We start from the raw sequence: 27,395 nt of genomic DNA, 5'->3' as shown, positions 1-27,395 counted from the left end.
ATGGCACCTTACAAGATGAGAAAAAGGAGAATTCTATCTGTAAACCATTACCACTTCCAGGAAAGGTTGCACAAGAGTAAAAAAACCCAACAACAATCCCAGTTCATTCCTCAGACTATAGAATTTCAGCATTATTTTATGGCCTTATTTAGGGGTTTGTAGACAGGTGCCTTGCACTGATATGATAGATTACTGCATTTTAAATTTAGTTGACCCTTCCAAGAGAAAATGTTCAATTGCCCGTGCCCAAGAGTTAACTGTTCCACAAGGTGTTGAGCTAAAACCTGTGGGAATTAATGCTCAGGCCAAGCAAATCTTGCTTGGCTAATACACCTGTTGAGCTTTAGCAGAATTAAACAGCACTTGAAGTGCTTGCTGTGCATTGTTTAAAAGTAACCTGAAATGAGCTTTGGGTTTTTTGGTTTTTTAAAAGTGTAATCCCAGTTCCAAAAAATGGCTCGTACCTGACTGTCAATTTGCTATTAGGGGCAGACTCCACAGGTGAGAAGTAGTAGAAGAGACAAATGCTTGCACAACTGTTTAAGGAGCAGAGGGAATCATCTCAGCTATGTAAGCTGAAGAGTATGTTCAATTGTATTTCCCAAAAAAGAACCCAACTAGACTGCAAATGGCTTTTAGGTGTCGCAAGATGCCTTGAGGAGATAACATGCTTGATTTTAAAATCTCCTCCTGGAGTGCACAGTTTACCCTGCACAGTCAAGGACTAGTAAATGGATTCCTTTTCTTAGAATCCCTTTAATCAAAGCCATGCAGCTTAAGGCAATAGAAATACTGCCTTGTGAATGCAATTCCTGAGTCTAACCGGAAAAGCCTACTTCCATATGCCTTTTTTAGAAACACATTTATTTGGGGGTTGGAGGATGTATTGACAATATGAGCATTTATAAAGCAAATGCCTCAGCACTGGGAAAATCAATTGAAAAAGGTCTGTTTCACCATGCTTCCATGAGGGGAAGAGATCCTAATCAGAATCTTTGAAAAGTGGTCTTAAGGAACAAGTGGCTTCATCAGGAAAAAAGCATCCCTTAGAGTTTGTTGGACCCAGGCAAAATGTATTTTGGGGAAGAATGACCTGTATAATTAAAAGTCAACAGTCAGGCAGTGTAATTGCTGAACAAATGCTGTGTGTGTTCTTCGCCCAACCCTCATCAGGCCAGCAGGATCCTACATTCTGCAACAGTGGAACAAATACAAGTAAATTTATTGGTCATAAGGAAAGAGGACAGAAACATCCTAGCTCTAAGACTACTTGCAAAGAAGCAGACCAATTAAAGAATACAGCAAACTAGCTGAGCCGGGCACAGAGCATCTGTGCCTCTAGTTTCCCCTGCCCACCTCTGCCACTGTCAATGCCAATTTTCCCCCCAGCCCGCCCACTGCTGCTTTCTTCTACCACCCACCCCCGCCACTGCCACACCCACCTGCCGCCACTGCTGCCGTTTCTCCCCCCTCACCATTTTGTTTCCCTTCTCGCCTCCGGCACTGCCGCTTTCCTCTTCTCCTGCTGGCAGCTAGCTCGTGAACTTTCGTGAGAGCTGCCACACATGGGATTAGTGACAGGTATGCCTAAGAGAAATAAAGAAACAAACACACACACACACACACACACACACTATGTTACTATTTATTTTGTTTAATTTTATTTATTGTTAAATTTATATACCTCCTTTCATTAAAATAATCCCAAGGTGGTTTACTCAAAATTTAAAAAACAGGATTATAAAAATGACAAAATATTAAGCTAAAAATATAAAACAAATCTGATTTTAAAATGTAAAACACAAGCATAAAAAACAGTACAAAATACAAAGAAGCAGCAGCAGAGACAATTATGCCTCGGTAAAAAGCCAAGATTTAACACGCTTTCTAAAAACCGCGATGGAGACTGAGGCATTGATATAACTAGAACCAGGTTAACAAAACACATTTGCACCTGTTGTAGCTTTTGGAGTTTTTTTTCAAGGGCAGTCCTACATTGAAAACATTGTCATAGTACTTAGAACCTCTCTGAAGCATTTTCATATAGTTTAAGAAACTAGTCATGGTAGACTTCTGGATGAAGAGGAGTTGCAGTGTGTTCATAACGTAGTAGACTCTGTTCCAGCATCCCAGACTTATGGAAAGCAAGCAAGAGCAGCCCCAAACCTTTGGACAGCTGAGGCAGGGAGGCATCTGCTTTCTGCTGCTGCCTGGTTCAGTGACAGTGCATGACGAACCAGTGTGTCCTCCTCCTCTTCAGCACATAATATTTCTCCCCCTTCTTTCTCCTTTTCAATCACAGAGTGCCAAGGAGGAGCTAACTCAAGTTCTGTATATGCATTGGATTGCATGAGCTCTAATAAAACTCTTCTAAGAATTGGGCATCTAAAGTTTTATCAGAACATGTAGGTTGCAGATTAGGAATTAGATGTTTTTTAGTTTCCCTGTTGATTTTGTGCAAAACTACAATCATTCACTAGATAGCAGACTTGTGCAAGAACAACAGGAAACAAAACAAAAAAGTGAAACAACCTCCCTGTTTTAAATATATATATTTTTTATAAATCAAACAATTGACCCATTCAAATCTAATACACAGAGTCCTGCTATCATGTGCTACAAGTTTGTCTGATTTTAGAGCTCCATGATCAGCCCTTCCCAACTTATGATTTCCCCCAAATTTTTCATTGACATATATGTTTTTAAAAAACCCCAAACACCTTGTATCCGCTTATAGAGTCACGTGGCAGCCTTGCACAAGGACCACAACAAATAATTTTTTAAAAAATATGAGTCAGGCTTTTCAGGAAGGAAGAAATTTAAAAATTAAATAAAAATAGAAAGGAATGATCAGAAGTGGACTGCAGGGCACAGGAACCAAGTATCATGTCAGCAGAAACTCGGGAAAGCCACACCTCCATCCCATCTGGATCCGCTTTATCCTTGGGGTCTCTACACTCCTCAGAATCATACTCCGCAGGATGATGGAGCATCCCAGGAAAACGTTTCAGTACGTGCAACTATTTTTGGATGCAGATACTCTGAGTTAAGCTCCATTTGTGAAGATAAAACCTGAATAAGTCCACTTGCTATATGAACAGTACTTTGCTGTCTCAGTACTGAATTTGGACTAAATCCTGCCCTGATACAAACCACCCAAGCCTCAGCATACAAAAGTGCTGTAAAAGCCCTGTGTGGGAAAGCTCCAGGGATAGCATTTGTCTCCTTAGCCAAATACTGTACTCAGATACAGTGGGGAGGGAGGCAATGAGCATGTCAGCATGGGAGCAGGGTTGCCAGGATGCTCTTATGGGGGCTTTGCATAGGTAACGTTCCCATGCTTTGCCATAATGCCTGAAATGGGCTGCATTTTCCTCTTGTCCATCCGTTCCCTACTTCTCGCTTTCTGAAATGCTTGAATGAAATGTGATCACATTTTGGGTTTGGGTTTTTTGGGTTTTTGATAATGACTTTTGTTGTTTATTATAAGAATGAGAATACTTCTAGTTCCCACAAATCACATCAGGGAAGGTTTTATATGAATGAAGATTATTTTTTATGTTGGCAGAGCAATCTGATGGATCTGCTCATGCCAGCTGCCATGAACACCAGCATCACATTGGCTTAACAGAGTTGGGATCCTAGGTACTTCAAGCAGCAAAGTGGAAAGCAGAACAATAAATACCACTTTGATCAAGCAGCAATATTGCAACACTAGGATGACAGCACTGAAAGTAATAATATGAATGGAATAATAAAAATGAATGGAATAGATGGAATGGAATGAATGGAACCCCTATTGTTCGTGTGAGCATTTGCCAAGGGAACAGGACACAGATGCTTTAGTAGGAAGGGGCTGAAGCTCAGTGGTGCAGAGCACCTGCTTTGCATGCAGAAAGTCCAAGGTTCAATCCCTACATCTCCAAGTGGGTTATGGAAAGACCCCTTTCTAAAACCCTGCAAAACTGCTGCCAGTTGGTGCTGAAGTGACAATACTGAACTGGATGGGCCAATGACCTGATTCAGTATAAAGCCGGCTTCTTACATTCTTAGGTGTCAGATGCAACAAATAGACAAAGCAGAAGAGGCAGAACTAAAACCCAGACTTTCTACTGCATAGAACTGCTCCCTAATTTTCCCAGCTATGGGGAGAAGCACATGATGGAGCCTTTGTAATCTCCCAGAGTCCCAGCCATACAGACTACAAAAGGAGGCTTGCTATGCAGCTGTAATCCACTGGAACAGCACAGGTTTAATGCAGTCCTAGATTTGAAGCCTGAAAAAATGGTCTCCCACTAATGAAGTCTGGAGAGAGCCCTTGCCCACCCAGGTACGTCTGAGATAATACAATGCCAATCAAAAGCTATGCTGAATGAGGAAGGAGTTACACTGTTACACCACCCTGAGTCTGTGGATTGGGCGGTATATTAAATATCTTAATTAATAAATACATAAATTTTGGTGTTATGCAAGCATGGATCTCTAAGCCTCAAGATCTGCTGGAGCAAAGGGACTTTGTAGCTTATTATCCACAAAGTGTAAACTGAGGATAGAATTGTACTTTCAATCACCGTGAATCTATTATGTAGTGAAACATCCTCTTTTGCTGTGTGGCATTCATCAAACCATTGAAAATAAAACAATAGGGATGAGGGAGTTATTGAACAAGCCGGTTCTAGTAATAAAAACATATCCTCTTCCATTGCTTTCTTTGGATTTCATTTTTCACAAACACACATTGTACTTCCTTTCATTTATCCCACCCAGTATGTCAGGATGCAGGGGTGTAGCATAGTTGGAGTGGGTCCAGAGACAAGATTTTAAAATGGGCCCCCACCCCACTGAAGCTCAGCTCATGAAGTAAAGAAATATTAAATGAGGCTGAATAGTGGTAGTCAGTCATGTGACTTGCCTCTGCCCCCACCCCCAAGGCAGTGGCCCCCCAGAAAACTGTCTTCCCTTGCCCTATTATAGTTACACCCCTGTCAGGATGCCATGTTACCTGATCACTTGGGTGGCCCTGTAGAGGCTGGAGAAGGGTGTGACATCCCTTCTCTGAGGCTTTTGTTCCCTTTAGGGGGCAGGGGGGATGAGAGGGGCCCAGGCTGGTTGGATCCCAGTAGGGTTGAGAGAACAAGGCAGGGAGAACTGCAGGGAACAGCTCTATGGAGACAGCTAGATTGGGTGTGGCAGGAAACAGGAAGCAAGGTCAGAAAGGGGGCAGGGTTGGGGCCAGAAGTAGGCTTTAAGTCCTGTCAGCTCAGCACTGGGGTATTTAAAGACAAGGCAGCTGATGAGGAGGAGTTGCTTCTGAGTATGGGAGCCAGGAGTTCTCCAGGAGAGGGAACTGGCTGAATGCAGCAAGCCAGGAGGAGTACTCAGGTGACAAGCTAACCTTCTTCCCTGGCTGTTCCCGAGGCTGACCTTTTTGGGGTTGCTCCAGTCATTCTTGAGTTTAAGAAGGACTAGGAGCCCTCCTCATACCCTGGGAGTCTGACACAGTATATGATACTTTGTGAATTTGTGGGAACAAAGGACACTGTTTATTTCTACATTTGATAACCAGCTGTCAGTCTAGTGCTCCCAAGCTGGTATAGCCAGACTTGGAAATTCAATAGCCTAGTCTGTTGGTGTTGACTCCTGGTGACCACAGAGCCATGTGGTTTTCTTGGTAGAATACAGGAGGGGTTTACCATTGCCATCTCCTGCGATGAGATGATGCCTTTCAGGACCTTCCTATATCACTGCTGCCTGATATAGGTGTTTCCCATATTGTGGGAAACACACCAGCAGGAATAGGAACCAACAGTCTCCTGTTCTCTAGGCAGGTTACTTCCCCGCTGTGCCATTTGGTGGCTTATTTTTATTTACACTTAGTTAATTTATATATTGCCTTTTGGTCTGACAAAGACTATCAAGGCAGCTTACAAATGAAAACACTGCAAAATACACCATAATTGGGGGCGGGGTGGTGGTGGTAAGCAGCCACTGAGTGAATGGGTTCAAATAAGCCATGCCGCCATGCCCCTGGGGCCATGCTTGGTGCCCCAGCCATGTTCCTGTGTCTGACGTTGTTGTGAACTACACCTGGTTTAGCACTCTGTATATGCTCAGAGGGAAAGAGACAAAGTCACATCATACACAAACTGAATTGGTTTTTGGAGATGGTGACCATGTAGGATTTGGGCGCGAAAACAGAGATAGAGATAGAGAGACATACTCAGAAAGTTCAACAGGCTTTATTATAGAAAGTTGCTCATCAGGATAAAATAATCCACATTAAAAACATGTTTCCGATTCAAAGTTTAGTGTAATGTGCCTAACTAACATATGTGTGTGCAATCAGGAATTACAGCTATCTAATAATCTAATAAATCCTAATAAAACATTGAGAGAGAAGCAGAGAAAGAAGGAAGAAGGAAAGGAAGGCTTAGGAGAGGGATGGCAGTGATTAGTAGGGAAGAAGGAAGAGGGATCCAAAGCTTGTGGAGCAGCATATTACCAGGGTCAGAGGCTTTGAGAGCAGTGAGAATTCAGCTGAAGGAGAGATCCTGTAGCTGGGAACAGCAGCTTGAGAGCAATGGTCAAGCTTCTGGTGGTCAAGCAGGCTGGTCAAGCAGGCAGTTTGCTCAGAGCGAGTAAGAGAGTGAGAGCAACATGGCTGGGGAAGTCTTGACTTCTCACTGCGCAGCAGAAGTCACAGACAGTTCCTGTCCATGGGCAGAGTTCCTGCTTGTTGCCCCGCAGCTTAGCAGCAAACTCTGGGATGGCTCTTGAGCAAGTATGCTTGTTAGGCAAGATTGCTGACTCTGTCCAGTAAGCCTCATTCTTTATAGTTGTATCTTCCTTTGATCTCCATAGAGTCTATTCAAAATATCCTTCCTGGGTCCCCAAAAGGTGACACTTTGCTGGATATTGTCTTTTAATTATTCAGGTAATTAGCTCAATCCAGGAAGATTTTAATCCCATCTTCTGTTAGCTGCTATCTTGGGGAGGGGACGTTCTATTTTACCCAAAGCAAATCTGCACCTCTGAACTGCAAATGGGCACCTTCTCTTGTCCCCCGATTCCTGGCCTGGTCCCAGAAGGTGTTAAAAGGTGTTAATAAAAGGACTAAATCTACAGGTGGTTTCCTAGAGTGGAATTTCTATAGACAGCAACTGAGTATCCCCTTTGGGCATAGCAGAGCAATCATTGACAAGGATTAACATAGACTTCTTGCAACAGGAAAAGGGAGCTCAGCCTCTGGCCTCTTCCACAGACAATGGACTGGGTCTCATGATCAGTGAGACCTGGTTTAGGGTGCTGAGCAGGAAGAGCAGGCTAAGTCCGTTCTCTGGCTCACGAGTGGGCAGGGAGCCCTGGGTTGCTGGATTGGCTGCTTACACGATGGCCGACTCCGAGATGGAGCCGGTGGGGGGAGCGGGGGCCACGTGGCCCACGCAACCCCCAGTATGCCCTGCATGCATACAGGGCATACTGGGCATGCAGGGCATGCAGGGCATACTGGGGAGACCCCCGAGCCAGAAGGCTGCTTTTAAGCCTCCCGGCCGGGGGTCTGCTCATGAGTAGGCGCTGCGCAAAGGCGCTGCGCGGCTACTCATGATCGCAAAAAGCAGGTTTGCAGGAGCGCTCACTCTGCAAACTTGCTTTTTGCCAGGGGTTCTCGAGTGGGTTAGCCGCTCCAGAAGCACCGGGTTTGGCTGCGAGCCCAGTGGTTCTGACAACCAACAAAAATCGGGCTAGCCTCTGCTAGCCCGATTTTTGTTGGTCATGAGAATAGCCCCATTATCTGATAGTGAGTTACATTTTAGCATATTGATAGATCAGGCCTAGCCCTTGTGTTTCTTTGAGTACCCATTTCACAGTACAATGCTGGATTGCCTCTTCCTTCACAGAACAGTTAGCCGAGGCAGTCATGAGTAGGGATGTGCATAAAACTGGTTTGCCTGGTTCGGTCCGGGTCCGAACTGGGTCCGAACCGGGAGGGGGTGGTTCGGTTTTGGTTTTGTCCGAACCACCCCCTGGTTCGGTTCGGATCCGAACTGAACTGGTTCGGATCTCAAAAAGTAGCTAGGATGGTAGCTAGCAACCAGGGGTACCTGTCACCCAAACCCCAAAGCAATCGGACACTCATACGATTTTTTTATGAATTTTTGAAAATTATTTTTATTTTTTTCTCATAGGATATAATGGGATTCGAACCACACCATTATTCCTTATTGTGGAGCACCCATGGATGCCAACAACCATGCAAACCCTGAAGCAATCAGACAAGCAATCAGTGTGGATTCTATGATAGCATATTAGAGTGGATTCATGGTGTCTCATTGAAAATCTCATTTGCTATCATAGAATCCACACTCAATACCTCAGAAACAAGAGAACCCTGTACCCCATGGGTTAGAAACCCATGGGGGTGATTGGCACCCTATGTGCACTACACCACCACTCGCTCTGGGCCACCCCAGCACCCCCCAAGTGCACTTATGGGGCTGCTGACACCTCAGTGCTTCTCTATGGGGAAAAACCTTAAAGACGCATGAACTTCAACAATTAACCAAAAATCAGCCCTCTGCCCAAATCCTTTGAAAAAATTCAGGTAGCTTCCCTGCCCATAACCGGCACTACCACCAACCCCACACCGCTCTAGGCCACCCCTTTTCCCCTGACGTGAAGCGATACACCCTTCATTATATCTAATGGGGGAAAACCTTAAAGACACTTAAACTTCAACAATTAACCAAAAATCACCCCTTTGCCCAATTCCTTTCAAATAATTCAGGTAGCTTCCTTGCCCACCCTAGGAACTACCAGCCACCACACTGCACTCTACGACACCCCTTTCCCCCCGACGTGAAGCTATACATTTGCTGCAATTATTCTCTATGAGGAATTCAAAAATACTTTAACAATTCACCAATAATCAGAGGAGTGTCCAATTGCCTTGGGATTTTTTGGGTGGTAGGCACCCCTGCCTGTTTACCACCCACCCCACTTTTGTGCCCCTAGGTGCTCCACAATAGGGGATATGGACTGGTTCGGGTCCCATTATACTCTATGAGAAAAATAATTAAAAATATTTCAAATATTCATTAAAAAATCATAGGGGTGTCTGATTGCTTCAGGGTTTTCATGGTTGTTGGCACCCATGGGTGCTACACAATATGTAATAACAGCCTGGTTCGAGTCCCATTATATCCTATGAGAAAAAAATAAAAATATTTTTCAAAAATTCATAAAAAATCATACGAGTGTCTGATTGCTTTGGGGTGTGGATGATAGGCACCCCTGGGTGCCAGCTACCATACTACCAATTTTGACCAAACCGGTCCAAACCGGTCCGAACCAGTTCTAAACGAACCACCCCTGGTTCGGTTCGAATCCGAACTGAACCGGGGGGGGGGTTCGGTTCGGTTCGAACCGTCGAACTGGAACCGGTTCGGATCCGAACCGGTTCGCACATCCCTAGTCATGAGACCTGGGTGTCAGTTCACCTTGAGTTCAAGCATTAATTGATCTCTTAATAAAATGGAATCAGACACAGGCCTGAATGCCATATACTTCTGGGTTGGTACCTCTGGGTCTAAAGTTGGGATCAGGGGAGGGAGGGTCCCCAACAAAGTCAGGCACCAAGGGGGCATGGCCAGGTTTGCAAATGGGGCCACACACCCCATTTGGAAGTAAATGAGAGCCAGTGGCAGCAGGGAGCTGCTTCCCCAGCTTGTAAAGGCAGGGAGACGTGTTCCTGGCCAGGCTGGGAACCCAACACCAGCTGAAGCTATTAAAAAATGGAGCTGTGCAAAGCCCATTTGCAAACCCGACCACGCCCGCTTCGTGTCTGGTGTCAGATGCAGGGCGTGGCTAGGGGACTGTGGTCCGGCAGCAGCAGCTGAGGACAGGCCAGTGGTTGCACTGTTACGCCCCTGACCATAATGCAATTATTTGCTTAAAACCACAAAACAATAAACATCCAAGCAGCAGTGCAGGCAAAATAGAAACCGGCAGCAAATCACACAGTGACTGCAATGCTTTTAAAAACAAACAGGTTTTAACTATATGCCTGAATTCCCGAGAGCCAGTGGAGCATCCCTTGAGAGGGAGATCTAAATGATGGGACCCCACTGGAAGAAACCATGTCCCTTGCAGCCATTAGCTTAGCTGAGGTTGAACTACACCTAAGATGACGTTTTGGGAGCCTGAGCCTTCTGCCCTGGGTCTATTTTCCACAACTGTGGAAAACAGAAACATCACTGTGCCACTTGGACATGTTTTGTTTGAGTCAGATACAGGGAAACCGGGACTGGATATAATTATGTAAGAGATGCAAGTTTTGGGAGGTATAGCAATATGTTAAATAAATAAATAAATAAATAAATAAATTATTGTAGGTGGGGTGAAATCCAGATTTATTTAACATGTATCCCCTCAGCTATATGGGCAACATCAACTGGGAACTGAACCTGCATAAATCACACTGAAGTGAATGGGAGTTTGTGTCTATTTACTTCAGTGGAGCTCTAACAAGAATTGTTGGTTTTGCTTGTGTGTCCCAGGTGGATTGTGCCCATGGGAGTTTTTTTTGTTTTGTTTTTTAAAAAGTGTTACCTTCCACAGAATTGATTGAACATTTCTTTTTTCTTGTTTCCATAAACATGAGGACTCAGTATTCCAGATAGAGCTAATGAAGCTTGTAGGCATGGTGAGTACCTCTGGAACAGAGCTGAACTTGCCCCCACCATCTCTATGAATTCCCCTGACAATTCACAGGAGATTTGACCAGGGCTGAACCCCTAGACCTAACTAAAATCAGTCTTTTCTGAATAGGTGCCCTGGGAATAACCCTAACATTTTCTGAAAGTTCTCTCTCTTCCCAGGAATAGTGTGAGGTTTTAATCCCCGTGGATTAAGTCATGCTAATCTTCAGTTCTGAAGTGTTCAAAACAGGTAGTGATTAACTCTCTTCAAAATAATTTCAGAGCCATGTAAGACATGATACAGCAGGACAAGGCAAAGATAATTTAGAATGATGGAGGGATGACTAAGGTTGCCAGGTCTTAAGAACGGACTTGAACTTTCTGAATTTTAGCCATCTTCTCAGAGTCTCCCAGGGAAGCAGTCTCATTGCAAGTGAGGGGCTAGAAGCAAGGGGGCAGGCTATTTCGTGCTTGGATTCTGCTGTTTGCTCAGCCCTCAGGTACATTGGTCTCCACCCTGAGACACCAGCTGCAGCCAAGCTCTTCCTTTGGCTGGCCAGTTACCATCTTCTCCCCTTGCCAGGCACCACTAGGCTCCAACATCTGATCTGCCAGGAAACATCTCTTAGTGCTCTCCATACCACTCCAGATCTGCCATCTGAATCTCAATATTTGAATCTCATAAGAACTGATAAATTGACCACCATATTACATAGTTGTGAACAAGATCTTATAACTTACAACAAGCACACAATATGGTTGTGATACAGATGATGATTAATGCCCCCCTGTGATGGCTGTCTACATGCAAAAAGCCTCATGGTAGACTGGGTAATGTTCTCCATACTATCATTTTTTTGAGAAGGTCTGCTTTCAGCAAGGAGAAAGTTGCCTAATAGAGGGATAAACCCCTGAAAAAGTTTACTTCTCTTATAGAAACTCATGTGGCTTCCCATAAATTCTCAGACATTTCTCTTTAGGAGGAACCCTAAAATTTGCTTAGATATTCACATTTTCAAAATTTCAGTCCCAACTTAAGGGACGAGAGCTCGTCTTGTGGTAGCAAGCATGAATTGTCCTCTTTGCTAAGCACGGCCTCCCTGGTTTCCATATGAATGGGAGACTAGATGTGTGAGCACTGTAAGATATTCCCCTAAGGGATGAGGACACTCTGGGAAGAGGATCTGCATGCTTGCATGCAGAAAGTTCCAAGTTCCCGACCTGGCAGCTCCAAGATAGTGCTGAGAGAGAGACTCATGACTGTAATCTTGCTGCTGCCAGTCTGTGTAAACAATACTGAGCTAGATGGACCAATGGTCTGACTTGATAGAAGGCAGTTTTCTATCTTCCTGACTCTATGTAATCTGAGTAGTGTGCATACAAGCAGCCAATCTCATAGAGATAGCATACATGATGAGCAATTTACAAAGTGACTAGTTCTTAGTAGGCTTGTGCATTTTGATTCGGGTACAAAATGTTTTGTGCCTGAAAATGGCAATTTCGGAGGTTTTGTAACCAAAACAAAATCAAGAATTAAAAAACAGAGATCTTTGTTTCCAAATCAAAATGACTGTGTTTCGGAGAGGATGCTTTGTTTTTCGGAAAAGCATTGCAATTGCAATTGACTTCTCTGACTCTCTCCACTCCTGCTGAGGCACTGAGTGATTAGCAGAAGATAAGATATGCAAAAAGCTTTTGAGCTTGAATGGTTTAGTTAAGTATGTGTTGTATTCAGTGTGATTGAAATGCAAACTGACCTTGCAAAAGGATTTGGAAGACAGCATTTTGAGACAGAAATACTCAAATATCTTTGGGAGCTCAATGCAATTCCAAAGCTCTTGCTAAAAGCCATGGTATAAATTGTGTGGAGAAGCTTTTCCAGAAGCTGGTTAGGAAAGTTCTGAAATTACACAGGTGTTTCTTTCCAAAGGTTTAGAAAGAATCTCTTGACTTGTTCAGGGGTCTTTTGAAGAGCTATTTTGTTTTTCTGCTGATTTTTATGAGTTATAGTGGTGTCTAAGTTTTGTTGCCCAAGTTGAGCAGTCTAATATAATTTAGGCCACAATGTAATTTGGTGGGACATGATGTCTAAGCCAGGGGTTCACAACTTTTGCCATTGCAGGGATGGGTCATCCACATGGGACTACAGGAGACAAAAGGAGGGGGGTGGGGAATATCCCTGTCAATTTATTGACATCCCCAGGAATCTTAGTTGCTTCTCTCTTTCTTGTAACCATGATCCATGGTTTTGCACTTTCTTAAATGCAGTGATGATAAATCTCAACAATTCTGAACAGTAGGCTGATTAGTTTGGGCTACGGCTCACTTCAGTTCAGTTAAATGAACATTTGAAGCTGTTCCATAGTACCAAGGCAGTTTTTGTTTTGTTTTGTTTTATTTTAACATTTTATATCCCGCTCTTCCTCCAAGGAGCCCAGAGCAGTGTACTGCATACTTAGGCTTCTCCTCACAACAACCCCGTAAAGTAGGTTAGGTTGAGAGAAGTGACTGGCCCAGAGTCACCCAGCTAGTATCATGGCTGAATGGGGATTTGAACTCGGGTCTCCCCAGTCCCAATCCAGCACTTTAACCACTACACCACACTGGCTCATTGGTCTATCTTGCTATCTCAAATGACCTGTGGTCACTGTTCCATGGGGATGGAGTGTTTTTATTGAAAGATTGCTTGAATCCACCAATGGGTTGTGCTGCTGTGCTAGTGCCATAGGGACAGGCTCTCCCCCACTGCAAAATTCTCAAATAACTGTGCCAAAAAATTAAGTTCCGTTGTTCATCATTCTCTACACTCTTTCAACTTGCTTATGTGGGGCTTCAGGGGCAAAACAGTGGGTTGGGTGGCAGTGCCCCAAGGGTGGTGCACCCAGATTACAAATAGGACAAAGGGCTGATTTCTTAGGAATTTTTGAGGTTTACGCGTCTTTAAGATTTTTCCCCCATAGGGAATAATGGAGGTTTCAGCAGCCCCATAACTCCATCTGGGGGGCACTGGGATGGCCCGAAGCGAGTGGTGGTGTAGTGCACAGAGGGTGCCAACCACCCCCCTGGATTGCTATCCCATTGGGGTACTGGGCTTTGTTGTTTCTGAGGTGTTGAGTTTAGATTCTCTGGTAGCAAATGAGATTTAAAATGAAAAACCATGAATCCACTGTCATATACTACTAGACAATCTACTCTTAGAACACCTCTAGAACAACAAAACCCTGTACTTCATGGGTTGGCAACCCATGTGGGTGGTTGGCACCCTATGTGCACTACACTGCCACTTGCTCTGGGCCACCACCATGCCCCTCAAGTGGAGTCATGGGACTGCAGAAACCTCCATTATACCCTATGAGGAAAATCTGAAAGATGTGTAACTTCATTAATTCTTTAAAAATCAGCCCATTGCCAAATTACTCTGAAAAAATTGTGGTAGCTTCCTTGTACCAACTGGGCACTACCACCAACCACACTCCACTCTGTGCCACCCCTCCCCCCCGTGTGAAACTATACTTTTCCTGAAACCTCCATCATACCCTATGGGGAAAATCTGAAAGACACACAAACTTCAAAAATTAACCAAAAATCAGCAGTTTGTCCAATTCCTTTGAATTTTTTGTAGTAGCTTCCACGAATTGGGCACTATAACCCCCACCCCCTCTTTTGACCATGTGACCCATTTTTAAATCTGAATTAATTCAGATTCAGATTAATTTGGATACAAAACAAAACTGGGGTGATTCGGAAGGCTTAATTTTGGATGAAATACAAAATGGGGTTGATTCAGATTTGGTACAAATCGAAACAGAAAAAATACAAAATGCGCAACCCTAGTTCTTATTATTAGGCCAAAATAAAGATTGTGGGCCAGTCCCTGTTCCCAGAGGTTCCATTGTCCTTGAGTAATTGAGAATAGTGTGTCTTACCAAATGACAGCATTATCTGTCATCTTTCATTCCTTTACTGATAGGCATTCCAGGAAAAATGTGTGTTTTTAGGACTTCCTATTGACAAGATTGGGTTCTAATGCTTTCTTTATTTTATTTTCTTCTCACCAAGATGAATCAATACATTTTAAAATGCTACATAAATAACCATCTTTCTGTAATAACCTGCATTTCCAGGAAGCTCTCCTGCAAATTGCTTTTCAAGCAGAACCCACTCAGACACACTTTCCCCCTGTAAATTTGTTATATCATGTGTGGTAGTACTCTGGGTATCCTTGTATATCCCTGGAGTCTGGGTATCCCTGTATATCCCAAAGTATTTGCGGCACTTAGCCCCTTTTCATCAAGAAGAGGGACAAGTTATTCCTTCTGATCCCTCCTCCTTCTTGAAAGTTCTGCTACTATGCTTTATGGATGTGCAGTTCACATCTGCAAAGAGCAAAAGTATTACTAGTAAGTAAGAATGCAGGCCATGGTGTGAAGAGGCAGGCTGCTATGCTTTCTCATGGGTAAATCTATGAGTAAGATGATATCAACTTTCTTGAAATGGAGCTGTTCCAGGTCTTCAAGGAGAGCAAATCTGTTTGCTGGAAAAGCCTCTTTGATAAGTCACAGACTGAAACCCTCTCTGCCCATGGATCTCCTCATGAATAAGGAGATTATTCTGCTACTTCACACAGGCTGCTGCTTCACACAGCAGGATGAGTGCTTGATCATGAGCAGACTCAGTGTCATTTGCATCTGTTCAGATACTCCACAGAATACCACAGGGAAGAAATTTGCTTTCCCCAAACTAAACCTAGAAGTGAAGCATTAAGCAGTGACACCATCTAAGATGTGGTGCAAACTCTACCAGCTTTTAGGGGTGTTTCCAAACCGGTCCGGCGGCCATTCTAAAGAATGGCCGAACTGCCAGACCGGTTCGGCCCTGGTTGGTCTGGGTCCGGGTGGGGGGTATTGCTTTAAGGGCGGGAGGGCTTGTTTACCCCTCCCGCCTCTTTGCCCCCTCCAGCGCCCGTATTTAACAGAATAACGGGGCGCTGGAAACCAGCCGCCCCCGCCCCCCCGCAGTGAGCAGATTTTGCACAAGAACGACCAATACCCCTGCTGCCGCCGCCCACCAGCCCTCCCACCCTCCCTCCCTCCCAGCTGCCCGCCCGCCTGAGTCCTCACCCGATGATTTCGTAAAAAACGAGAGGAGCTCCCGGACAGAGCTCCTCTCGCTAGGATGGCCTCCATCATACTGAAGCTTTGCGTGCGCGCGCATGCGTGCACCGCAAAGGACGCCGATTGCCAGAGGCCCGGTCTACCCGCCGGGGGCCCAGTCTACCCGGCCTTTTCCCGGCGGGTAGACCGGGCCTCCGGCGATTGGCGCGCGCATGTGCGCGCGCGCAAAGCTTCAGTATGATGGAGGCCATCCTAGTGAGAGGAGCTCTGTCCGGGAGCTCCTCTCGTTTTTTACGAAAACATCGGGTGAGGACTCGGGCGGGTGGGCAGCTGGGAGGGAGGGAGGGAGGGAGGGCTGGTGGGCAGCGGCGGCGGCAGCAGGGGTATTGGTAGTTCTTGTGCAAAATCTGCTCGCGGTGGGGGTGGCAGCTGGTTTCCAGCGCCCCATTATTCTGTTAAATACGGGCACTGGAGGGGGCAAAGAGGCGGGAGGGGTAAGCAAGCCCTCCCCGCCCTAAAAGGAAGGCCCCCCTTCGGTGCCGGTCTGGACTGCTCTGGACCGTGCACATCACTACCAGCTTGTGTCAGAGGATGCCTTCAGATGTAATGTTTAACTGCAGGTCAGGAGTGGCCGTGAACGCACCTCCGGTGGGGGGGGGGGCAGTGGGTGGCTTCTTTAAGTGTAAACAGAGCTGGTGCTCCATGCCGCCCAGCAGCCCCCGTGGAGGGGAATCATCTCCGCCACTCACCTGGCTCCGACAGAGGCAAGCCCTCGCCAGTGGCCAGGTAAGTGGTGGAGGTGATTCCCCGCCGTGGGGGCTGCTGTGCGGCACAGAGCACTGGCTCCATTTACCCTTAAAGAAGCCGCCTGCCGCCACCCCGGAGGCGTGTTCATGGGCCGCACCTGCTGCAAGTTCAAAGGACTCGCAGTTTGGTACAGTCGCGCGGTGCACTCCCAGATGATAACAATCTGCAGTCTGGGAGGCAGCAAAGGGGGTGGAATTGGCTGCACATGCTTCCTCCAACATAGGAAGGAAAGCTGTGACAGCCAATTGTGTTGCCGGGAGGAAGGTGCTTCCTACCCTTAATTCTGGTCTGTGCAGCTTTCACAAACTGGATGGCACATTGGAGCCCTCGGATTCTCAGTTTGGTAAGTGCACCTTGCTTCAAACCAAGGGTTCACCCGGAGGTTTGGGGAAGAAACTGGGTCTGGGAACTGTGGTTCCGCTAATTAGGACATCATGGAAGGCCAGCCTGAGTGGGTTTGCCTCAGGTGGGTTTGCCTTAGGACATCCAAAGGCAACTGCTATCTTCCAAGAAGATAGAGGGTGGGGAACATTTGGTATGATCTAGGCCTATTCAACTTAGGCCCCCCAGTTGTTTTTGTACTACAACTACCATAATCCTCAGCCACAGTGGTCAATAGCCAGGAATTATGGGAATTGTAGGCCAACATGTGCAGCAGGGCTAAAGTTGAGCAGCCATGGTATAATCCCATGAGATTTCTCAGTTGTTCTGAATGCCCATGCATCTTTTGCATTCTGTTGGTAGAAGAAGAAAGACAGTGCCCCTACAGGGATTTGCACTTCATTTTTTATCCTCATAATAATCCAAAATGCAAGTTAGGCTCTGATATTATGACTTGCTCAAAGTCCTGTAGTAAGTTTCTTAGCTGAACTTCTTTGTGCCAGCTAAAAAGATAACACTATCAATGGTCTCTTTTGATAGAGTAGCAGCAGAAAAAGAGGCATGTAGAGTGCAGAAATCCCTGAATAATCCCCACTTGTTATGGTACATTTTGAAAAACTGTTACATGTTGTGTTTCTTGCTTTGGCATCAGAGGCAGATTAATAAGGTCCTACATGGACTTATTGATGAGTGTTCAATTTTCAGAGTGCTCAATTTTCTTAAAGAACTACCCAAATTTCACTAAAGTGAAATTTATTTTTTATATGTTTGTTTGTTTGTTTGTTTGTTTGATTCACACATTTATATACCACCTGCTATAAAATTTCAGGGCGGTTTACAATTTAAACAAACATCAACTAAAATTTAAAAATCATATAGTTCCTTGGGCACTTGCAGCAGCATGGGCAGCTCAGAACCACCTCCTGTTATGTTGTGGAACATGTCAGCCACTCATCTTAGCAAAATGCTATTAATTATCCTTTGGACTCATGCCAATCTTCTACTGATGATGAACCTTGCACACTCACCTTGAATTTCAGTATCTCAAATGAAATCCGAATGTCCCCATCTCAGGTTGTTTTTAAATGACTTAACCCATGTTACACTGTGGAACATATTGACTAGGGACATTTTCCAGGAGGCTTTCACACATCCCTAGAAGTGCTATCAGATTTTATCTACTGAAAGCACCAAAGCAAAGACAATGTAAAAAAATTTCAAAAAGGTTAGTGAGATGTCTTGGATTTCAAAAATCTCTCATTATTGTAGACTATTAGATTGTTTTAGTGGGCTAGTAATGTGTTTCTTGTCACAACAGAAAAGTATGTATCTTTCACATAAAGGTACATACAGGTGGCCATTGTTACCCACAGTTCTGGCACCTGCAGTTTCATGTAGCTGTGGTTGGGTTATAGGGACTCAGTTTCTTTATCTGTGGGTCAAAAAAGGGTTATTTTCACCTATATATGATTCTGATGTCATTTCCTGCCACCATTTTGTAATAGGGATGTGCACAAAACGACCTGGTCCAGTTCGGTTCAAATTCAAATTGAACTCAAACTGCACTGGGCCAGTTCAGTTTTGACCCCCTTTGAGCGCCCCCCCCCCCCGGTCTAGTCCGAGGCGGTTCAATGAGCCTTTTAAAAAAGTTGTTTTAATTTTTTTTTTGGTCATGACCCAGCCATGCAGGGTCCCACACTGCATAGGAGCAGCAGCCTCAAAAATGGCCGTCGCGCAATGGAATAGGCCTGGAAAGGGTCAAAGATGCCCCAAATAGGTGAGTTTTAAAGTCCAGAAGGCCAGCAGGGGGAGGGGAAACTTCCGCGGACCCCTTGGAGAAGCCCCCCGGAGGGGGGTAAGTGTTTTTTTAAAAGGCTTGTCGAATCCCCGAACTGATATGTATGTGTTCAGTTTGAGGTCAAGCTGAATTGGAGAGGCGGGGGGTGGGGGGTAGGCTCAACCCCAAACCTTTGAACTGAATGGGTTCAATGTCGAACTGGTTCAGTTTCGAGCCTGTTTGCACACCCCTATTTTGTAGTGCTGAGCCAGTTTGTGCCTCTTTTCTGTGTGGGGAGTGACTTCTGATGTCATTTCCTGCCCTCACTTTGTAGTGCTGAAACTTTTTGTGACTCAAAAGCAAAAACAAACAAAAAAAAAGGAACAAAAGTAGGATTTGGAAGTTGGGGGGGTTGTTTGGGGGGGCATTGCTGGAGAGCTGGAGAGCAAGGTTCTGTGCGTATTTCTGCTCCCCCCTGCTTTTTCTTGTGATTTTCAGCACACTTTAGTGTACTTAGGAACCTAACCCACTCCCCTTCCCCATAGGATTAAAGTTTCTTTATGTGTGGTTTCATTATCTGTGGAAATTGGTGGGAACATAACGCTCATGTATAATGAGGGCCACCTGTACAATTATGGTTATATGGAAGCTAAAATGTCCTTAAGGCTCAAGGCCCCAAGACTTGTTAATCCACGCTACTCAGATGGTATCCAGACCCAATAAGGACAAGAGCCAAAAGGGTCCTTCCATCATATTATGTGCTGTTCTCAGTGCAAATGTTTCTTTTGGCTGGTGTCCTAGAAACAGCAATCGCTGTAAAGGATTTTATGAGCTGCTTCCCATAAAGTACAACCCTGTACAGTTACAATGTCTGCTGCACTGAGAAGGATTGAAGTTTGGGGATTCACAGGTTCTCTCACAAAACAGTGGTATAATAATTCTTCTTTTCTTAATGGTAGCTGCCATCATTGACATTGCATCTTTTCATTCTCAACAAGCAGTGGCATGTCAAACTTTGCTCCCTTTTTTGTATACATCCTTCCCTTCATGTTTCTTTTTGATGTCATGTCCCTTTTCCCTGCTCTTCCAGGGCTCCTTTATGAGATTTCAGTGCCAAGATGCAAGTTCCAGTGACAGAACCAGCACGATATATTCTGCTACCCAGCGAAATCTGTTCAGCTGAGCCCTTCCTCTGTTCAGAATCCTAATGTGATGCTCAGGCAACATGTTCTGGCCACCAGGCATCGTGCAGCCACGTGTGTGCTTCATCCCCTGCAGGAAGATTTATGGGCTTCTATTTTAAGGATTGGAGGGGGGGAAATTGGCATCTCTATGCTGTTCATTTGGCCAAACTGTAATATGCTAATTAAACCTTCTGACCTGAATTACAAAATGCTTAGGGAGGTTCAGTCAGTCTAAGTGCCTGATTGGCTGAGCAGTTCTAACCTTCTGGGGGTTTTCTCCTTAAATAAAGCATCTTGCATTGTGAAGCAAATGTACTGCTGTATGCTTACTGCATTAAAATCACATCTATTCCCTTTAGGATAAAATTTTCCATCTGGAGCCATGCTGGTTTTTTGTGATATTTGACGTTTGTTCCCCAAACCCCTCTTTTTCATGGGCCAGACTCATTCTTTCAGACATTTCACAGATGAATATAGGGACAGTCATGTTTACTTGTAGCGCCTCTATTCTCAAGCTAAGGATCACTGAGCTGTGCCCCCCCGCAATTCCACCATTAAACTTTGCTACAGGCTCTTCTCTACCTGCTAATATTTCAATCTGACTGTCCATAAAACCCCTCTAAAAATAGATTTTACATATATTTTTAAAATGAAGTATGTTAATCTTACAACAAAACCAGCTGTACTTATTATAGAAGAGATGCAACACAAACATTTGCAGCAATATTTGCTGTCTGAATAGGAGGTTATTGGTGGGTCTTTGGTTCTTGTACACACTGCACATGCATGTGCAAACAGAGTCAAGATGCATCTGCTCCCCACTTTGAGAGTTAACAACAAACCTGGAAGAAACTTGAAGAACTCTAGCATGTGTGCACACAGTAGCCGGATGCTTAGAAGGCACCCCAACAAATTTTCAAATGGGAATAATAGGGACAAAATCAGGACAATATTTTACCAGGAATATGTAGCAAAAAATATGAACTCAGTCAATTAAGCTTTATTATGGTTTCAGACCAGCACAAGGTAAAAGGAGAATGTAACAGGTAATATTAAAAGCAATTAAAAGCAGATAAAAGCAACAGAGTCTATGCCTATTAGCATAAAGACTGTAAAGTTACTATGAAATTACTATAAGATTAAAAATGATGAACATCTGTAAAAAGTGATAAAGGAGCTATAAAATTGCCAAAACAGTCACATGTGACTATGGAGTCATGGTAGGGCTAAAATCTATGAGATGCTGTTGAAAGTTACATGCTATAAGCTAGAAATTGCTGCAGTGCTAAAATCTGTACAAGATGAACGGAGACTTTAAAAGCAATAGGGCTGAATGATTGAAGAGGTTCTTGCAGGCGGTCAGAGCCCAGAGAATTCTGTATGCTGCAGCACAGAACTTGGCAACATTGCATGTTATAGATGGATTACAGTCTGTGAGTAATAGGGAGATGTAGTATTGGCCTGAGTGTCCTGGTGACCTGTGAAGTAGTGGAAGAATAAGGGAGAATAAGAACTGAATGTCTCTATAGAACAGGCAGTGAAGGAGGATATGCTCAATAGTGTCAACTTGTCCCAAGTTGCAGGACACAGACGTTCCGGGAAAGGGATCTTCCTGTATCAATCTTCCTTCAAGGACAGTCAAGGGAAGGGCATCACAGTGAGCCAGGGTAAAGTCCATTTTGTGGTTAGGTACATCTAGTTGTATAAGCGAAAGAACTGAGTCAGATAGAAGTGACAAGAGATGATGTTCTAAACTGTCTGGAAAAACTGAAAACTAGCAAATCGCCAGGGCTGGATGGCATCCGTCCAAGAGTCCTCAAAGAAAGAACTCAAATGTGAAATTGCCAATCTCCTTGCAATCAGGCTCTGTACCAGAGGATTGGAAAACAGCAAATGTAACACTGATTTTCAAAAAGGGATCCAGGGGCAATCCAGGAAATTACAGGCCAGTTAGCTTAACATCTGTTCCAGGCAAATTGATGGAAAGCATAAAATTGTAAAGCACATAGAAGAACAGGCCCTGCTGGGAGAGAACCAGCATGGCTTCTACAAAGGTAAAACTTGCCTGACAAACCTTTTGGAGTTATTTGAGTGTGCCAACAAGTGTGTGGATCAAGGTGATCCAGTTTACATAGTATACCTGGACTTCCAAAAAGCTTTTGACAAAGCTCCTCATCAAAGACTCCTGAGAAAACTTAGCAGTCATGGGATGAGAAAAAAGATGACTGTGGGGAGACATGATAGAGGTCTATAAAATCATGCAGGGTGTGGAGAAGGTGGATAGAGAGAAATGCTTCTCCCTCTCACATAACGTTAGAACCAAGGGTCATCCCATGAAATTGATTGCCAGGTAATTTAGGACCAAGAAACAGAAGTATTTTCCCCCATAACGCATAATCAACTTGTTGAATTCCCCACCACAAGATGTGGTGACAGCCAACAACCTGGATGGCTTTAAGACAGGTTTGGATAACTTCATGGAGGAGAGGTCTATCAATGGCTATTGGAGGGCTATAGGTCACCTCCAGCCTCAAATGCAGGATGCCTCTGAGTATCAGTTGCAGGAGAATAACAGCAGGAGAGAGGGCATACCCTCAACTCCTGCCTGTAGGCTTCCAGCAGCATCTGGTGGGCCACTGTGTGAAACAGGATGCTTGACTAGATGGGCCTTGGGCCTGATCCAGCACGGCTGTTCTTATGTTCTAAGGTATCCAGCAGGTGTTGATTATGTACCTTAGGCTTTCAGAGAGAAGAGAGTTTGGGGACCTATCTAGGTCGGTTTGGCATTCTGCATCCATTATGCGTTGTTTGATAAGTGTTCTGGCCCATTCATAACCCAAGGAAAGTAGGTGGGGAGGGGAGAGTCCAGGTAAGGATAGTTTCACAGGTAGAAATCGCTTCCATGTGGATTGGAAGCTGCCCATGTTGAGGGGGCTAGGCCCATTGGGTGGAGGGATAATCTCAGCCAGTAGCTGAGTATGGACAGCCAGACTCGCCTCTACTTTCACCAGGTCTGCTTCCAATACAGTTCCTACCAGAAAGTGTACCTTGTAAACACCCAAAAATTCTAGATAGTCTTGTTGAACCTAACTAGGGTATTATTATTGTTCTTGCTGCTGCTATTGTTATTATTCTTATTATTATTAATAATAATAATAAGAATATATATATATCACTTTTCAACAAAAAGTTTTCAAAGTGGTTTTCATAGCAAGAGAAATGAGAAAATTATTAAGAGAATTTTAAAATGGAATGCAGGAACTAGGAACTTTTAAGCAGAATTTAAGTTCATTTATATGACCAAAATCCCTGGGGCTTGGGAGGGCTGGTGGAGGGAAAGGAAGGATTATATCTACCTACCCCCACATGAGCAAGGGCTCACCTGTGCTCCATTGTGCTGTGCGCCCATACAATCCACGCAGCAGAGATATCTTCAACAAGGATCTTGAGGATGAAGTCTTCTAGTATCTCACAATGTATTGCATCAATGAAGCAGCTCCCAGCTTCCCGGCCAATTTATATGTGGCACTCAATGGTTGGAAGCGAGCCAGGCTTCCAGGAGCTGCTATGAACAGTCCCAATCACATACATGATTGGGGCTGTGAAGTATGCCGGGACCTTCCCCCTCTTACCTTGGTTCACACCAAGGTAAATATATAGGGTAGCCCTGATTTGGAGCAGAAAGGAAGGACTGGGTCCTGTGGCTCCACATGAGCCTGTCTACCCTGGTTTCCACACTCCTTCCCTGCTTTGGCCAGCAATGAGAATGACCCTTTTGAGTTGTTTAGCCTCTGCTAGCTGTGAGACAGATTTTGCTTGTCTTCAGTCAGTTTCAAATTTTAGTTGAATTCTATCTTCAACAGAAATTTGTCTTACACATTCAATCTGCTTAAAACCACCTGGCTAAAACCATCTTTAGATGCTACAAATGACAGAGCGTGAGGCCTTTCCACTATGCCCAAATCTGCCTCTCCTTTGCTTTTGTTGTTTAATATCCAGCCTTATGAAGAGTTTTGAGTTTTCTCGAACCTTAATCACTACTCTGTAATGTTTTAGTTGGTCCTGGTAATGGTATTTTGCTCACTATTTTGTGATGTTTTCTTTTGCTATTGTGACAAAGACATTTGACTCATTACTTTGTGATCATTTAGTTGGTCCTGCTAAAGATATAACCTGCTTTGACTACTTGGTGACTGAGAACAGCTAGAGCATATGGAAATTCAACATTGAATGCCCTAGTTACCTTCTTGTAATCAAAATTGGTTTGAAAAATAGTCCTCCCTTCCCCCCCCCCAACACCTCATAGCAATTCTAATACTTTAGGTTCTTAATATTACATAGCCAATAATGTGCCATGCTGTGAATGATGTGACATTAAGTGCTGATACATAATGTAGTCACATCACAGACATTCAATAATGTCACATGGGTGAAAAAAGAGAGATGTGGAACATACAGGTGCTTATATAATTGCCCAGCTCCTGTATAATTGCTCAATTACACGCTGATGTCATCTAATTCCAGCAGCCATTTTCAGTGAACAGGAATGAACATTTCAAAGGGGTGGGCAAAAAGAGCTGAAAAAGGATGCTCCTTTTTGCAAACAGTGACCATGAATTTGAAAACAAGAGAGCAATTCCATCATTCTGCTCTAGTTATTTCAGACTTTCAGATGTTGATGATTTGTTATGCTCTCAGAGCTCCACTGTGCCAAGACTTGCCTTCATATAGAATACAAACACTATGTGTTCCTCAGAGTAGAAGATGGAACTATCCAAAATGCTGGTTAATTTCTAACAAAGAGAGGAGTGGAAGGAGTCTGAAGCCAAGGTCAATTTCACACATTACATTCTTGAAGGTATTTGAAGTGTACACCTAGTGCAGGGCTGCACACCGACCCTCTGGCCGTTTTGTGACTACAACTCCCATCAGCCCCAGCCACACTGGTCAATAGTCAGGGATTATGGGAGTTGTAGGCCAACATCTGCAATAGGTTGTTGCAGCCTTGAACCTGTGTGAAAGTGGCAAGTGGCTGACATGATGCACACTGGAATGGTACCACTGTGCACCACAGTGGGGCTGCAGCAGAATTGTAAGGTAGCCACAATGCTGGAGGAGTTGTGCAATCAGCGCTACCACAGTTACTCCCATTTATGACAATGGGAGGAACTGAGGTAGCACTTGATTGCACAACTGTGCATTCTCTACAGTGTTGGGCTGCATTAGAGTCTGCAACAGCCCCAATGCAGTGTGCAGTGGTGTCATAAAGCTGCACATGATGACAACCAAACAAGGTTTGTAAGCATGTGTGTTATACAGGTACCCTTGTCACAGGAATCCAGAATTTCTTGCTACTTTCTCTTGATTGCTGCCTTGGTGGGAAACAAGGGTTTACCTCTGCAGAATGGGTAGGCAGGTCTGGGCTTGACCAGTATCTGGATGGGAGTCCATTTTGAACCCCATGTACACCACTCAAGTTGCATAAAACCCAACAGACTTTGCCCTCATTCACACCTAAAACAAACTTCTGGTCCAATGGATCCATGGTTCTACTCCCCCACTCTCCTGACCGAATTCGGATGTAATAGAGATCAGATTATCTGCAGTCAGAGAGACTGCAGGTAGGAGAGGGAGCTGGCTCTGTGCACTTCCTTCTTGCATGAAGGACGGCCTGCATCACTAATTACAGCCTGAGAGAGGTAGGAGCTTCCTTCCTCAACTCCAGTTCCAGGGAATACAGCCTGCAGTTTCTCATTCAACCTCGAGTTGGGGTGGTAAAACTTACTACAGCCCAAGAGTAAAAATTGGAGTTTGGAGAGTGAAACATTGGGCTGCTCTTCATGCAGAACTGGAGTTTGGATGGGGTGTCCTGTATTCAGACATACAGGTTTGACAACCTCTGGCCTCTTCAACTCTGGTTTCTTGTTCCATGAGAATGGGGTGATTGTATATTTGGATCTGTATTGGTCAATGGCCATAATAAAGTATACCCACAATATTACTGGGATTCAGGATCACTGTATTGGCTCACAGCCAGAATGTAGTATGTTTTATAGGCACTACAGAAGTCTTGTTCAGATGCCCCTAAACTACACACATTCATTAGAAAGTCTGAAGAAATCCAATGCACGCACGTGTAGAGTTCCCAAATACATGGAGAGGTCTTTGCAAGAATACATGTATATATGCACAGGATTTCCTTGGACTTTCAGATAATTACTTCTGGGTTGTGGGTGAAGCCTGCTGCTGTAATCTATCCCTATTGCACATGTTCATTATCCCCACAAATGTCATCTGAAGCATGTGGTATGCATGGCAATGAATGGCAGCCACCCATTGTTAATGTAGGTGTGTGAACAGTTCTAGAATTATTGGATCATACTTCAGAAAAGAACCTATGGGCACCCACTAACAAAAGAGAGGCACTTTCTGATCTGATAGAATTTATTGCAGAGAAAGTTAAGTACCTTCTTAAATTCCTTGATTGAAATTAACAGGACTTAAACAGCTTAACTTTAGTTAGATTGTGTCAAATCAATCTTTATATGCATGCCCAAGTTTGGGGCAGAATATAAATATGTTAAATAAATAAATAAATAAATATAAAGTAACCTTTGATTCCAGTTATATAGCAGAATTTATTCTGCAAGTGTATTATGCCAACCAAGATTTTAAGCATAACAATCTACACAGCAATGAAAACACCTATTGCATCTGGGAGCTGGTCTTAGCTTTCTACAGTGTTTAAAATATTATTTTGTGTTTTTTTTTTTTACACAGTGTCTTATTTACCATTCAAAGACATATTGTTTGCTTGAGGCATAATTGGTTGACTTGCTCTTCAATGCTGCTAGTTATTTTACAAAAATCATAAAGCTGACTATCTTAGAGCTCTGTGTAACGCAGAAGTACTCTTGGGATTCATCTTTATGAGGACTCTCACATTAAAAGCCTACTCATATAGTTGGTTACTAAGCCATGGAATGTTCTGTTCCATGGAGATCAGAGTTTTGCAGAAGTTCCTGACACTACATTTCTAAAAGTCTGCTTGAACAACCAGAGAGTTGATAGTAAAACTGCACTGTATGAATGACAATTTCCTTGATCAAATTTGCTTCTGACATTATTTTCTTTTGAAGTGGAATAATTATTTGCATTACTGTCATTGCAGAAAAGCAGAGGGTGGACGTAGGCATTTCTGCACATACAGACCAGGCTGCACAGCAATTTCTACAGTAGATTAAATTGCCATGTTTTTGACAAATAGATGTGTGTTCAGAATTAAATGTATCTCTTTTGTTGGCTAGTATGTGGTGGCTGCAGCCCTCACTTCCATCAATTGGAGCTAATGCAGTCCACTTGTTATACAGTATGAAAACTGCCCTCATTTTGACTTTGAAATCTGCAAAATGAAAAATTCTACTCACAGGTAAAT

At 44.0% G+C, this 27,395-nt stretch overlaps 1 long non-coding RNA gene across 1 annotated transcript; it reads left to right on the top strand.

The window, feature by feature from the left end:
* The first annotated feature begins 5,297 nt into the window (after window positions 1-5,297).
* LOC128331554 (uncharacterized) lies at window positions 5,298-20,271 on the top strand. Its single transcript, XR_008310341.1, has 3 exons — window positions 5,298-5,382; window positions 18,681-18,776; window positions 19,867-20,271. It is a non-coding gene; the product is annotated as an uncharacterized LOC128331554 (long non-coding RNA).
* Window positions 20,272-27,395: the final 7,124 nt, after the last annotated feature.

The sequence above is a fragment of the Hemicordylus capensis genome, chromosome 6, assembly GCF_027244095.1.
Source record: "Hemicordylus capensis ecotype Gifberg chromosome 6, rHemCap1.1.pri, whole genome shotgun sequence".
Classification (NCBI taxonomy): Eukaryota; Metazoa; Chordata; class Lepidosauria; order Squamata; family Cordylidae; genus Hemicordylus; species Hemicordylus capensis.
This window is presented reverse-complemented; position numbering and strand designations above follow the sequence as displayed.